This window comes from Sinocyclocheilus rhinocerous, unplaced genomic scaffold (assembly GCF_001515625.1).
Source record: "Sinocyclocheilus rhinocerous isolate Xijiao unplaced genomic scaffold, SAMN03320098_v1.1 scaffold861, whole genome shotgun sequence".
Classification (NCBI taxonomy): domain Eukaryota; kingdom Metazoa; phylum Chordata; class Actinopteri; order Cypriniformes; family Cyprinidae; genus Sinocyclocheilus; species Sinocyclocheilus rhinocerous.
Window position 1 is genome coordinate 1,243,864 of NW_015640043.1, and position 14,596 is coordinate 1,258,459.

The 14,596-nt window shown below is 37.2% G+C and overlaps 1 long non-coding RNA gene across 1 annotated transcript; it reads right to left on the bottom strand.

The window, feature by feature from the left end:
- Positions 1–611: 611 nt before the first annotated feature.
- Positions 612–11,784, bottom strand: LOC107752328 (uncharacterized). The gene is made up of 3 exons (XR_001641345.1): positions 11,635–11,784; positions 921–1,069; positions 612–824 (listed from the first exon to the last, which is right to left on the bottom strand). It is a non-coding gene; the product is annotated as an uncharacterized LOC107752328 (long non-coding RNA).
- Positions 11,785–14,596: the final 2,812 nt, after the last annotated feature.

Here is a 14,596-nt window from a genome sequence, read left to right on the forward strand (position 1 = left end):
TCTGAATATTTCCGCCTTCCATGAAATCTCAAAATACTACCGGACTCAAACAATGAATGATGACTTTACATTTTTAATCTTTACTTACCATAAACCGTCTTTCACTCGCACTCGCTTCCATCTGAAGACGCTGAGAAAATGGCGGCTTCTCGCACTGGTGTCGTCCGATGTTAACGTGACGTGCGGTCTCTTTCACGTCTGCGTTCCAAACCCAGCACCGCTGGGTTATAGATCAAGACCAATTTTCAACCCAAATTAGGTTAAAACAACCCAACGTCCTTACTCAGCGGTCTCAACCCAGCATTTGGGTTGAAAAAAACAACCCAGCATTTTTTTAGAGTGTAGTAATCGTACACCTTTCCTCAGCATTTGAGGTATAATTCATGTTTGTAGCACAAACAGGGTAGGAAAAGATAAATTTCTTCCAATCCGTAACCCTATGAGCAATCGAAATAGTGATTCATGGCTAAGCAATCGCCTCTAATGAGTTGGTCTTACTCTTCAGTCATGAGAAGGAGAAAGAAAACCATATTCTTTAGATGCTATGTAGGTATTTTAACGACTCTTCTCTGTTCCCAACCCTTGCCAAGGGGGCTTAACCATCTAAACCGAGCAGTTGTTCTGCATTGAAAAGAAACATAGGAATAGGTGGTCATTCTGTTCTGCTCCTAAGGTGTAGCCATCTACACATTATTTTCCAGATTGGTTGGGTGCTGGTGCAGAGGGTTGGTGGAGGAGGAGCAGCCCAGTGCACCGTCTGTCTCTGGGTCTTGGGAAAGAGGGGATTTGCCCCTGAAATCATGAGGCCTCATGGGTGGAACAACCTCAATGTAGGAGCAGCCCAGTGCACCGTCTGTCTCTGGGTCTTGGGAAAGAGGGGATCTGCCCCTGAAATCATGAGGCCTCATGGGTGGAACAACCTCAATGTTTCTCTGCAGGACCAACCTACCTCCCTTTCTTTTGCTCTTTCTCCGCCTTCAGCACTGTGCAGAGCTCACGTTTAGGGTAAACACTTCTTAGAAAATCTCCCCAAGGGTTACCTCATTCCATGAATACCCCTCTTCGAGTTCTGGAAAGGGTGAAGGGGGACACTAGTGAGCCGTGTAATTGTTGGTTCAAATCCCTTTCTACTCGGAGAACAAAGTTGGAAAAAAGGTCATGCCCCCAAACAGGACACTCGGCTGAGCGAGGGGAAATCCCTCTGAAGAGGCTTCCTCTTGCTCACTAACTTGGAATTGATGAGTTGTGATAGATTTGACAGCTAGTGAGTTGTGGGTGCCCTTATATTCAGAACTGGATGCACCTTGTGCGACCCTAATAGCTATTTAAGTAAACAAATCTAATGTCAGATTAGTTTTTATTTTGTATAGGTGCCAATGGCTATTAACCTAGAAGCCACTCTGACCTGTCACCTGTCAGCACTGTGTCCAAATTAACTCATTTGTCTAATGGAAAAAGGAGTGGCTTCTCTCCTCGGTGTGAAGGTTTGCATTAAGCCCCTCTGTTTTCTTTCAGCAGTGGCCTCTTTGGTGTTAGATTTTATGCTAAGTCGAGGTTCAATTCGGGGTGACGTGCCTTGCTGAAATGGGAGGAGAAAACTCTCAGGCTTTTCATCTCCAAGTCAGCTGTGTAAACTTCTAGTATCAAACTAACGTCTGCAGTCATGAGAGCCAGATGTTACATCCAAGAGGGATTACATTATTTTCATGTTTATTTCTCCGTTCTGGGTGAAAGAGCTTTTGGAAACTGCCATTTCAAGATCTCTCAAATGTCAAGCTAAAGGGATATTTTATTGCAAAGAAGTGAAATTTGTTATCATTTATTATTCCCATGTTGTTCCATAACTGTTTGACTTTTTTTTCTCCTGTGAAACATGACAGGATAATTTTTTAAGACTGCACTGGTCACTCTTTTCTATACAAATATAATAAATGGGGACTGGAGCTTTAACACTCAACAAGAACTGAAAAACGGCGAAGTAGTAGTCTATATGAATTGTTCATTATATTCAGTTTGTTCATGAATCAGATAGCTAAAATTCATCCATTTTTTGTGTTCTAGGGAAGAAACCTTTATCCTGTTGCGTTCACACCAAAGTTCCTACTATTCTGATGTTTGTTTCACCAGCGGACTGCTGTGAGGAACAACAAATCTGCTGTATGGGTCATTTCCAAGACTGCAAGATGACAAGAGACAAAAATAGACATGTCTACTGTCTGTTACTCACGAGACAGACATATGGCATTACTACACATGTCTACATTGTACGTTTACACTAACCAGCATATAGTATCCTTCCTATAACTAACCTAAATGATTATGAGGCAAACCCCATTTCAAACCACGGCCCAGCTCATGTGCATTTTACAGTAACAAACTCTCCATTATATGACCATAATGTAAATGAACGTCAACAAGATAATATAATCACCAAATATCTGTATCAGTCTCTGTATTGCTTGACTGCCTCACAAGACAAAGATTGACTAGACTGGGATTATTGTGTAAAACAAGCATGGGCAGTCAGTATTTGTTTCGCCTAAGCCAAATGATGTTGTCAGCTACGCAGCTCTAGCTAAATTAAGCTTTGTCGTTAGGTTACAGAAGCTTAATCATTCTCAACATGGCATGTCAGAGTCTCATAAATATTACAGAACTGTACTCTAATTGAGGTATGATACCTTGAAACATTGTATATGCCATAGGCAAATCATCAATTAAGATGTTTCCAGTGGAGCCAAGGATCCTATTTGCTAAATGGAGGAGGCGAATGTGGGTCAGTGTGTTGAGTATGTAAACCACATAGCTCAGTTCGAATTCAGGGTGATTTGTCTCAGTGCCACTCGGTAGATTACGCTGCATGTTAACAGAACAAATATGAAATGCAGTCTTGTGCTTTATTTCACCCACACAATCTTGTTTACATGCACCATTTTATTTTTGCCGCTTTTTACGTCCCACAGTTGTCAACAAAGACATGACCTGAAATCGAACTTTAAGGGAACAGATTGCGACTGCAACAAACCCAAGTAATTGTGGGTCCGCTGGAAAGCCCGAAAACACAAAACAAATATGGCTGCTGTCAAGATGGATGCAGGAGGGTTATTGTCTAGTTCTTAACAGAACATTTGGGTGGAGAAGACACTGAAGTAAATTGTTGTTTATCGTACCAGCACCGACTCGTCAAGCAACAGTTGAGATGAAACGAGCGACATGCAAAAAATAAATAAATAAAATCAACTGAACATGCACAAAAGAAGATCTCTGGTCTGATGAGGACTGAGCCTTCATCCCATTTCATTGTAGCCAATATCGCTCTTGATCTGGTTTGACATATTATTGGTATTTGCAGATGACAGATTTGAGTAAAAAATACAGATTTCATATTTACCTGAGCGATTGTGAGTTTGCGGCCTATTTTGAATGTTATGCAATTAAGCAGACAAAGCTCCAAAATAATGACAAGAAACTTTCTATTGCAACATTCTCATGGGCTGCATACAAAAAACATACACTACCTAGTCCAATTCATGAACAAATTACTTAAATGAACTGGTTCCTTTTAGTGAATCATAAACATACTGCATGACTAGAATAAAGCGATTCATGAAGAAATGACTGCCTTATGAGGCAGTTTTTTTTTATAGAATTAATGAAAAAAATTAAAATTAAAAATTTAAGTGAGGTGTGGACTGTCTGGATAACTCTGAATGACAAATGATTCTTATGAACTGGTTCTTTTTAGTGAATCAAATCCAAATAGCAGGATCAGTATAATCCAATTTATGATCAAATGACACTTATGAACTGGTTCTTTTTAGTTCAATCAAAAACAAAGTGCAAGAAGTATAGTCCAATTCATTTGAAAATAATGCATTAACTGGTTATTTTAGTTAGATTTGCAGATGACAGAGCTGGGTAAAAATACAGATTTCATATTTAGCTGAGTAAATGTGAGTTTGCAGCTAATTTTGTGTGCTTCAAAATAATGACAAGAAACTTTCTCTTGCATCGTCTTCAAAGGCTGCATGCAAAAAAAAACATGAACAAATGAATCATGAACAAATGACTCATGTGAACTGGTTCACTTTAGTGAACCATAAACATACAGCGTGACTAATGTAAAGCGATTCATGAACAAATGAGTCTTATGAGGCAGTTCTTTATCGTGAATTAAAAAAATACTTTTTTGAGATGTGGACTGTCTGAATAACTCAGAATGACAAATGATTTTTATAAACAGGTTCTTTTTAGTGAAACGAGTCCAAATAGCAGGATCAGTGTCATCCACTTCATGATTCTTATGAACTGGTTCTTTTTAGTGAACTGAAAACAAAGCGTAACAAGTGTAGTCCAATTCATTAACAAATTACTGTTATGAACTGACTCTTTTAGTGAATTTAAAACCATACAGAGCTACCAGTTTACACTAAACGCAGATAAAAGCTAGGGATTTACTTACAGTCTTTACAATGACAGGAACTGTATAAAGGTCAGATCACGCATTTTTACGACTTCTGTGGAGTTTTTGTTTACTGAAAGTTGTTTTTTTCTGAAAGATGTTTCATCAGCTGAACAATAAGTATGCTGTTATACAACGTCTTTACAATGACAGGAACTGTATAAAGGTCAGATCACGCATTTTTATGACTTCTGTGGAGTTTTTGTTTACTGAAAGTTGTTTTTTTTCTGAAAGATGTTTCATCAGCTGAACAATAAGTATGCTGTTATACAACAGTCCATTGAACACACTGTACTTCTACCCCTAACAGTCTCATTTTCATTCCTGTCAAACATGTAAAATATGGCACGACCCTGAAGGTCTGTTCCAAAACAAATGAATTCTTTAGCTGGCTCTTTTAAAGAACAGTTCAAAAAGATGAGTTACTGGTTTGCGTCAGTCTGAAAAACACTGTGCTGTATAATTTACAGCATTAGCAGAGAGGAGACTTCTTTCATATGTAAACAAACTGCACATTACAAATGAAATGTACTCAGATGAACTGGAATCAAATCAAAGCAATTTAAACTAATTTAAAACGGAAATTTGCATCGATATCCAGTCCTTGCAGATAAAATATACTCATCAAATACAGAGGTGGATCAAAGGCGAATAGTGAAAAACACTGTGCAGCAACTAGGGACATTCATAAAACATGTCCATCTTTAATGCTTAGACTTTGAGCCTGCATTTCAAAAATAACAGCCAGCGTAAAAATTCAAGACCATTTCATCCAAACCATAGATTGGAGTCGGCCTGTTAGCATCTGTTTAATCTCGCTGATGATAGCTGTCTTACCTTGTATTTATGGGACCTTATCTGTAGATGTATTATCTGAAGCACAGATGGTGTGTGTGTGCGTGTGTGGTGGGGGGTTGGGGGGATGTGGGTCACAACAAATGGGAAGGAAATGTAGTAATTGGCTATGCTTCAGCAGAGGGGACAGAATACCTGCTAGAGTTGACTATGGGCAAAGGCTAAATGAGATTAGGATGTGCCATGTGGTATCTGTGGAGAGGAGACTCAATATACTTGAGCATTTTAGCCTTTAACTGAACCCTAAAGCATGCATTCATGTTATCTAAAATATATATATATAGCGTATACATAGTGTTCAGGCAAAATAACACATTGAGATTTTTGTGTCCATCTAGATGACTAAAGGCTCTCAGTTCACAAATATTTGACTCACTTTCACAATGTCCCGAACACTGTGTTCTTTAGAAGAACCAGAGAACTAGAAGCAGCATATTTTAGAAAGAGGAATTCCCAGTGACAACATTTACCCAGTGATTAGTTGCTATGCAGAATAAAAGGAACAAGGATTTTCAAATAACATTTAGGATATTCCCATTACTCTGCAACTCTATTTACTCTTTTACTCTAAATTGTTTCAAAATTATATAGTTAAACTATCTTATTTTATGCATTACTATTGTGATTTGAACTTTAATACTTAGTGATTTGAACGAACACCTAAGTAGGTATATTAAAATTATACCTGCAGATATAAAAATTATTATTTAATTATTTATTATTATTTTGATACCATAGCAAATATTAAAATATATATATATTTAAAAATAATTAAAAATGTCAAATGCTACAAGTAAATTTAGGCATAACAGGATTATGCAGTATGAAAAAGTGGATATTAATTTTGAGATTTAAAGTAAAATTTAACAATGTTAACTGACATTAACACATTAAGATTAAGTGAGCATTATATGATGGCAGAGATAATCTAAATGTAAAAACAGAAATAAGAAATATGAATGAAATAAACATGCATTAAATATTCAATATTGGTAGATACCAATTAATAATAATTAAAAATGTACTATTGTACGATAACCAATATGGTACTTTATATCATGCATCCCTACTCCTAACCCTATAGATATGAATGATATTTCAAATCATACAGCTTGTTGAGAAGAAGTGTTCTATTACTTTCCATCAGACTTCATATGCAAGATCATAAAAATCCCATAAAAGACTACAACTCCCCAGCATTGTGGCCGCAAGTTCTGTACATAAAACAGCAATGTATTTTCTTCAAAAAATGTAAAAGTTTCAACAGACTTCTTGTGCAACACAGTCTCCTAATACTCATGCTAAAAGACAGGAACCGAAAGTGTGCAGTTTCCATGAGAAAACAAAAAGCAATCTACACATTATTGAGCCTAAAACAAGCAACCATTGTAGCACTGCACAACTGTTTCAGAGATCAATAGATTAAAACATCTTTATAACCTTACAACCATTGCTTTTTCAACACACATACAGCCTGGGTAGTTTTGTTTTGATATGACAAAACATTGCTCAGCTACGATCCTGAGTATCTAATGACAGTACAAAATGGCCTCATGGGTAATAAAATGTGAGGCCCTTAGACAGGGCCTCTGCTTTTTGTGACTCAAAAGGCTCATCACAGAGTTGTCAGTCCCGTTCTACTATCTGTCTGGGTCTGCTTCAGAGGGACATGCTCCCTCCGTAGGGGCTGCTGTCTCACTGGTAATTGTAAGTGGGTGTGTGTTTGGGGTTGCGCTGTAATTTTGCATGGTGCCTGCTGTCTGGGTGAGGCTCTGACTGAACTGAGACCCAGTGATGTTGGTCACTTGCATGGGTTTCATAATTGCTGGTTTGCTACAAGTGAACCAAGATGGGAAGTTTCTTTAGGTAGACGTGGGGTTGTGAAGAACTGGAGGGTCTCCTCCACTTAAGCTTCTTTTACAAAAGCCACTAGCACAGTCAATTCTCTAAAAGACAAAACACAGATACTAAAATTAATACTAAAAGTTTTTTTTGTGATATATTAATCTAAAAAGTGATACATAATGACAGCTGTCATGCTTTATCAATATACTGAAAGAAAACTTGAAATAGATTTACACTGTAAATTTATATCCAGTTGAATGTACGGTAAAAAGTGGTGGAAGAAATTCATCATTAAAAAAATGGATGGCCAATACTCGTATAGCTAGATGGTGCACAGGGTCATACGCACAAAGACAAAACACCATGAGGGAACACAGAGACACTAAAATAATCCATTAAAAACATGAAATAACACATAATGTAACATGAAACACCCTAATGTACATTACTGATAGCAAACGTGAGAATAAACTAAATTACTTATATAAAATATTTCATGTGTCACACAGAATAATGTCTTTTTACTGGTTTTCACCTTTAATTACATGGTAATTAATAGTTTTTTGTTTTTTTTTACAAAAAATAAATAGATAAAGTGTAACCCTTTATTTTAAGGTATCTTTGTTACAGTGTAATTATACATTTAAGTACTAAGTAATATTAATTAACTACATGTACTTACTATAGGGTTAGGATTACTTAGGGTTAGGATTAGGGTTACTTGCATGTAATTATGCATAATTAATTGTTATTATAATAGTAAGTACATATAACATGTGTTACAAGGACACCTTAAAATAAAGTGTTACCTAAATTTGACACGTTTTTAAAGTAAAATAAAATAAAACAATGCAATTTAATGCAAATTACATTAAAGCAATGTAAATGTTTTACAGTATATGGAAACATAACTTCAAGATTAAACAATTAATCGTTTTTTTACTGTAGCATTTTTACAGTGATTTTATGCAAAACAAATGGGAAAACTAGCTTTAAAAAGTTATATTATGTAGTATTTCATTAAATATATGCTAATTACATATTATAATAAATGCCAGTAAATACACAAAATAAATAAATGCCACTACATTTTGATTTCTAACTTTAAAGAAGTGGTTTGCTGCACATAAAACACCTATTCGTATTTTTTGGTGTTAAAATACTAAAATAAATGGCATTTGTAGGTCTACTCTTTTGGCGCTATTAAATTAGTCTGTTTATTTGAGCATCCAGACCAGCCTGACATAGCAACGACGACTCAACCAATAGCGCAAGTTTGGGGTGTGGCTACTGTTTTTGATGGCCAATGGCTGTTAGGAAACTTGTTTGAAAACAGTGTTTATTTTGCAAAACCTTTGATGATCCTAGTGGCACTGAAACACACACTTGCATACCCACAGCACATTCACTTTGCTAACTTCCTATTGAAGTCAAACAAAAATATCTAGGCGAGTTGTTTGTGACTGAATAGGTTTGTCTGTATGCAGCACACACTGGGGAGCTCGGTCAGGTTTGTCTCTATGCATCAACACCCCCATCTCCCCATAGACTACAACACTGAACCCAGCAATTGAAAGATCCACCTCCCTCCTCTGTATGTCTGTCTCTTTCTCCCTCCACCTCCCTGTCTGCTATCCTCCCCCTTTCTCTGGGGCTGGGCCAAGATCCCACTGCACCCAAGCGTAAACTCTAGCAGAAGCTGGTGAAAGGGGATCGCATCAGCATTACTTTGCATCACGTTGGTATATTAAGCTAATGAATGATATCAGCGGTTGCTCTAATAATGTAACCAGATACACATTATGCAACGCTGCAACTGCAGGGCATGTTAGTATGTAATTGCAAACGGCGTGTGGCATTATGGTTAAAGAGTTTCCTGAAAACTACAGGTGTGGATGTGAATCACGGAACTGCAGTATATTTACAAAGATCAAGAGCAATGCCAAAATAGGCTTACAAAATCATTTATAATGACACGGGGATTTCTAAGCATCAAGTGTGGATTTAAATTTTGGCTTTCACCTGGGGAGTAAAAACGTAAATTCGTCTCCCATACTTTTTTCAGGCAAGTGTTCATGTAGAGGTTTTCAAGGGCAGTGTGAATAAATCTAGATTTCACAAGTTCACACTTACATATAATGAACTGAGTAAAGGTTATGCATATTTGGCGTGCTGTCCGGGGAGAGGGGTCCGAGCTCGGTTTTTTAGCCCGGACCCAGAGCGCTCCCCCCGAGTGCTCCTCCCCGTGCTGGGGTAGGAACGGGCTGAAGGTGAGGAGTCGGGGTGGTGGAGAGATTGCTGAAAGACTAGATATAGTGAAGGTAAGACTGCTTTGATTATTTATAGGGGTTCTCTATTGTGCTGGTTGGATAGATGGTGTAATTACTGATGATTGATTGGCCGTGTTAATTATCTGCGCGTGCTCCTCCTGAAATTTGTTAATAAAACATCACTTAAATTCAAAGAGACAAGATAGTCAATGCATGATCTGACATTTTATTTGTATCTAAAACTAGGCGATGTAAACATGGAGCGCTAAAAACTCTCATGCAGTGTACGATTCATTCATACTCGAAGCCGGAGGGCACTCTCGCTCTGAAAGTCCAAAACGGACTCACAGAACTAATAACTTATAACTTGCAAGAAATCACTAAGGCCCTGTCCCAAATCGCACCCTAAACCCTCGCGGCCTTCCTCTTTCGTGACGTAATGCCGCTTTGACTGTCGGGTAGAAGTCTTCTGCGGAGCTCGCCTCAGTGCTCGGCAGAAGTGCGTATCGAGGGCACATAGCGGCCAAAAGGCCGAAAGGGAGCACTCACGAGCACCCTTCTGAAAGCTAAAATGACGAATGGGACACATGAAGTGTGCCATTTGGGACAGGGCCTAATATGGACAAAGGCATCCAGCGATCACTGTAGCTAAGCTGAATAAAACACAACATTTGACTGATGAAATGTGAAGACAATAAACACACGATTGCAACAACATATGGTTTATGTGTGTTTTTCCAAGTAATCTCCAGCCAGGTAATAAAAAGCATCTGAATAATGTAGTGCTACCTGATACAGCATTTAGTATTTTAGGCTATAGAAACTATAAAATATTTATTCTGCCTTATTCTGTGATAAAAATGGAAAAGGTGTTTGTAGTCTATAAACAAATCATAAAATTGTCATTAGGAAAATAAAGGAAAAAAATATTATAGAATACAAATTATTGGTAACTATCCAGCAGTCAATCAGCCAATTACAGTGCCTTGCGAAAGTATTCATACCCCATGAATTTTTTCACATTTTATGTTGCTGCCTTATGTTAAACTGCTTTAAATTACTTTTTTCCCACATCAATCTGTACTCCATACACCATACTGACAAAGCAAAGACAGAATTGTCACAACTTCGAAAATTTATTTAAAAAAATACCTGATATAAGTACATTGCAACTAAATATTTCGCTGAAGCACCTTTACAGTATCGAGTCTTTTTTTGTTTGATGCGACAAGCTTTGATCATCAGCATTTGGCAATTATCTGCCATTCTTCTCCTCACCTCTTCACCTCTCAAGCTCTGTCAGGTTGGATGGGAGCAAATGCACATTTTCAAGTTTCTCCAGAATTATTTGATTGGGTTCAAGCTCAGGCTGACTGTCCCAGATAAGGGTATGAATACTTATGCAATGGAATCATTTAAGTTTTTTATTTTTAATAAATTTGCAAAGATGTTAAAAACCTGTTTTTTGCTTTACCATTATGGTGTATGGAGTGTAGATTGATGTGGGAAAAAAGTAATTTAAAGCAGTTTAGCATAAGGCAGCAACTTAACAAAATGTGAAAAAAATGAAGGGGTATGAATATTTTCGCAAGGCACTGTAAATGTAAGAGATATGAAAATAATAATAATAATAATAATAATAATAATAAAACCGGTCAATAAAAAAAAAAATCAAAGGTATTATATTTGACATTTCTGTCCCCTTCACTTTTGAAATGGTGGCTACGCCCCTGCTGTGACCTGTTGATGAGTTAGTTTGATTCAACAGTTCTCCACCCACTGGCTCCCTCTAACCTAGTCTATAATTTATAATTTTATAATCATGACTAAACTAACTTAAGCTTATGCAACTTTCATTTGATATTGCATTTCCACACGCATATGATCTTAAAAGATTCCTGTTAAGCAGACTAATACTCTTGAAATAATAATAATAAAAATAAAATAAAATAGGATAACCACTTCCTGGTGAGCCCTTCTGAAGAATCAATGCATCAGGTATGACGCATCGAGGCACACGTCCCCACATCCGACCTAGACAGTCATCTGATGCCCGATAGATATCCGTTTTATAACGATGTTTGTTTGGAGTGCGAATGCGTTGCTGCGCGCTTGGCTAGCATCGCGTGTCTAGCAGAGCCATCTAGCACAATTTGGTGACGCAGGGGAGCTATTAATATCACAGGAACTGGATGTACTCACGTCTGCAGCAGGTCACTGGAGGACAAACAAAGTGTACAACATTTGTGGAACGCTGCAGTTTTTGGTAAGGCTGCGAGAGAAAAAAAAAGTTTTCTCGCTGGACTAACACGTTTCGTCGTGTGAGACAGCGCACAGTGGGTCCCAAGTATAGGTTTCTGCAGGAAAGTAATGGGAGTTACCAGATCGGGGCGTTTTTAGACCATGTTTCCTGATTGGCTGACGTCATAGTGACGGTAGGTTTAGGGGTGGGGTTAGGTAAGGGGATCATTTTGATTGCATGATTGAGAAACACCCTTCAGTTTGAAAACACCCACAAATGCAGAAACGCCCACTTTTGCTCTGCAGAGACCTCAATCTCAGTGGGTTTGAGGAAGGAGAGTTGAACGCTGCGCAGCCCCGATGAGCCTCGCCCACTTTTGAACCCGTTGACTCGCTGCACTCCGATCAAAACAACCAGACAAAGAATGTGCACACAACGGGGGAGGGTTTTGTTTTTGGTCTAAGGGGTAGAATTAATCTTAATGGCTACCATTATGGTACTATTTGAAATGGACAGTGCAATTAAAAATCTATTTTAGTAGTAGATAAATAATTTTACAAAATGCCTCTCAAATGAAAGGGATATTTCACCCCATGGCATCATTACTTACTCACCCTATTGTTTCAAATGTGACTTTTCCCTTTCTTCTAAAGAATGTTGTATTGAAAATGAAGGGGGACTGAAACTTTGAAGCTCTGAAATGTCAAAAAAAAAAGAAAAGAAAAAAAAAGTAGGTCTAGTGATGACCAATTCATGAACGAGTCTTTTTAGTTGGATTTTTTTTCAATGAATCAGTTGGCCCAGTTCACAAAAACAGTGAATGATTAACTCATGAATCAGACTGATCTGGTTCTCAAATCACATTCACAAATCTGAGACTTTTGCTTCTCTTACAGACCCTTGTGAACACAACAATTTGTCAATGTAGTGAACTATACTTTCATGTGTCTGTAGTGTGCATACTTGTATACAGGGTGCGATTTGTAAAGAAAACAGAGGGGGGATGCTTTTGAATTTTTTCTCCATAGGTGGAGACAAGGTAAGGCTATAGTCTAAGTAACCTAATTTTACTTAATGTAATCTGTTAACAACGCACATCATATACCTGTCTTTTTAGGCAAGTACCAGATAATGGGTGTCATGTCATAAAATATTTTTAATATGACACAGTTTAATAAAAACCTTGTAAGTTAGGCCTGTTAATTGTAACAATTTAATTTACATGGTTATTCAAACAACGAATAAATTATATAGAGAAAGCAAGCAAAGAACATTAGGCTGCATTATCAAAGAATATTATCACTGACTTCAGTCAAGCACAAGTTTAAGAACTCTCAAAAAACTCCACCGTTATAAACACTGAAGCTGTCTATACACTTAAAAATACTTTTATTTTTGGCGTTTTATATGGCCTGTTGGTTTAGCAGCATTACCCTGGGGGGGGGGGGTTTTTCTAAATCCCATAGACCAGAGGGGGGAAATCCCCCCAACCCCCACCCCCCCACCGGCAAATCGCACCCTGCTTATATAGTATGCATGAATTGGAACCTTGTCTGTTTTCTGAATGCATTTTATTGATCTTATTGTAAATGACTCATCCATGTCTATGTTTTATTTTTATTTTTTAACTTTTGACCTTTTTAATGTTTTATTTACAATGTTATAACTCGATCGATCTTCCTGTGAAATAACAGAGTTCTCTCTGGTGACATGCTGGACTTCTCCAATCATTTTATCTGTTTAAACCCCACCCATTTCTTAAGATTGAATACAAGTTCACTTTCATATCTGACTCCATCCAATCAACAACCAGTGAATTGAGCCAAGACTCACCTTACATTTTTTGCTTTATTCACTTGTACATCACAGTATTGAAGAAAGGATTGGTCACTACTTCCATTACATTGTGACTTTAACTGAGTCACCTTAGTTATAATTTTAATGGCCACTATATGTTTCTACAGTCTACATTTCATAGCTTAAGGCTAAATATTTTCAGAATAAATAAACAAACCAAAAAAGTGATACAATCATCTCTGCTTCCTCCCTAATTCTCAGAGCTCTTTTTAAAGATAACGCACACTATTGCCTGCAATTTTACCTCACTATGTTATGCAACTCGATAACAGTGGTTTTGTGTACAGTGCTTGATTGTTTATGTCTCCAAAGTTCAATTTTGAATGTAAAGAGCGTGTGTCAGATATAGTTGAGTGACTAATGAATTCCATTCAAGGCCATAATAACAAATACTTTACAAACTCAGCATGTGAGTACTTCCTGCACTCCAAAAAAAAAAAGTCCATGCAAAAACCATGCATTATGCAACAAGGGTGAGGTCAGCTAATTAATGGTGTAATTAAAGCCCACATACTGCTTGTTTATTGAAAAATATATTATTGTATTATTTCCCATGGCTACCTAAATATACTGTTTATCACAGTCTTTTGGGGTCATTGTTTAGCTCCAAAAGAACAAATTTAGCCGTGAAATCACAAGCACTTGAAGATGGCATTATTTCACAGCTGCAATAATTATTTTGGTTTCATAAGATTTCCTGACAAACAATATGTTTGAAAGCAGAAATGCACGCCCACTGCACTGGCTTCATATAATATAATTCAAAATATAGATGTTTACTATGCAGGCCTATGGAGTTAAAGTTTCCAAAAAAGAATCAGTGGTCATTTTACATTTGTGTTTACTCTTGTTTTTATTGTGGTCAGTTGGTCCGCCCTCAGAACATTTTCTTCTGAAAGCTGAAAATCCCTTAAGAACACATTAATAGGAACAATCCACTTCTTTGTAGTGATTTGTAAACAAGATTGAATAAGGACAATATTAAATAAATCTTAAGAGTTCAAAATTACATTTAATAGTCTTAGCAATGATTTTGGTGCTTCAGTTTGGCAGTTGACTTCAAAT